Genomic DNA, 1,954 nt, shown 5'->3' with positions numbered 1-1,954 from the left:
CTAGTAACACCACTACTCAGCATGACGCTTTGTCTAAATCAAGCAGCACAGCATTCGCACAGAGCGTTTTATTTTGCTTGGTAGCTTATCAAGCAAGAAAGTGAAGGGGTCAATAAATCTGATTGTACAAAGTAACTCAGGCACGTGTCCTAAATTCCAAGTGACATTCCCATTTCTCTTCCTTGGGCAAGAGCAGGCATTTACACTCAGTTCAAGAAGCTCCAAAAGTAAAAAAGTACCCCAAAAATTAACCAGAACCTTTCAAAGCTGCTTTAATGCTTAAAAGGGGGGGGGGCGGGGAGGGGCATGGAGAGAAGACAACAACTGTTACACCTTTTTAAAGCATTAAAAAATGTAAAGAACAGAATCCAGAATGGCAATTCCACAATCTCTAACAAATACTGGGGAAAAATTTATCTGCACTGCAAAAATTTACCATCAGTTGAGCTATCCTACTGTAGTTATCCGAGTCCAACTGTTAAGTTAGATTCCCTTGTGCAGGAACAACAGAATTTTATCCTCCCAGTATATCTTGCACTGCTTTGAACCACATAAGGAATCATACCAGTACAGTGACCTCAGTACAACTGCATCAATACAATAACTGTGCATGTTCTCATTTAAGACCAACCTACCATGCAGTCCCACAAACAAAACTGGTATTCTATCACAAAATTCTTTTCCTCCTCCTAGTCAGAAGCATGCTGAACATTCCCCATACGTATTACTCGTTTAAACTCAGGAAAACCAAGCTGAACGCGAATGTTTTCTTATATAGTGCTGAATATGTGCAGATATTACCAAAAACACCTGATTTGGGGTAAATTGCACAAGTGGACCTTAGAAAGGACAAAAATGACAACCACCTTGCCCCCACCAACACCAAATTATTTCTGTTTTTATTGATTTTGCTGTGTCTGCATGAAGGAAAGGGAGGGAGGGTGCAAAGGAGAGTCTGACTGTCCAGGTCACCACTCAGGAAAACTGTACATAAAAACATTTAAGTCACCACACATTGAGACCACTACTTTTTCCATTTTTCTCTACCTTATCTCTTTTCTTATATCACTAAGTGTCAGGATTGCCTTTTTTTTTAGCCTGTGTTTGCCTACTCTAGTAAAAACCTGATAGAGACTCCTTAGAAATCAGCATTACAGACAAACAGTAACTCCAGCCAGTGGAACAGAATGATTTGTGTCCTGCCACACTGGTAGGCTGTACTCTGCATTTCTCTCTTAACTCCCAGACAAGGAAAAACACAACAAGTGGGCTGGAAGTCCCACTAGGACACACAAACTCAGACATTTTCAAGCTAACTCTTTATTTTGGAACGAAAATGCAAAGTTTACTTAAGAACTACTCGTAAAGCAAAAAAATAATGCTCACTCCCCAAGATTTTCTGAGCCCAGAAGGGCGCCCTGTTGGAAGGTACCTCATAAGGCCTCATACAAGCTGATAAGCTGGCACTCAAGCTGAAGTCTCTTGCTGTACTCGGGAGGAAGAGGCATGACCTACTGCTGGAGGGGGTGCAGTACAGATCTGTCACTGATGAAGAAGCTGAGCTGGATGCTGAACTATCCCTCATCCTGTCCTGACCTTCCGCACCCCTGCGCCCTGACAGAGAACTTGCCGGCTGCTAAAGGGAAGAAAGACAGTTAACTCGCAAAGGGATCGCCTGTGCAGTCACCGAGGGTCCAGGCTCGGTACACCGACCCCCTCTGGGCTCCTGCGGCTTCCCCCCCGCACTGCAGACTCACAGTTCCTCTTCGTCCGCCACCTCATCGCACCCTCCTCTGCTACCCAAGCCCTACCTACGGCACGTCCAACGCGAAAATCGAGCAAGGGGCCTGCTGCAGCGGCGGGGACGCCACGGGCGCCGGGGGACGCTCGGCTGGGCGCCGCTCCTCGCCAACGGCGGCGGAAGCGACACAGACAGACCCAGCGGAAGGGCGAG

This window comes from Haliaeetus leucocephalus, unplaced genomic scaffold (genome assembly GCF_000737465.1).
Source record: "Haliaeetus leucocephalus isolate CR32 unplaced genomic scaffold, Haliaeetus_leucocephalus-4.0 Scaffold238, whole genome shotgun sequence".
NCBI classification, from domain to species: Eukaryota; Metazoa; Chordata; class Aves; order Accipitriformes; family Accipitridae; genus Haliaeetus; species Haliaeetus leucocephalus.
Note: the sequence above shows the minus strand (reverse complement) of the source record.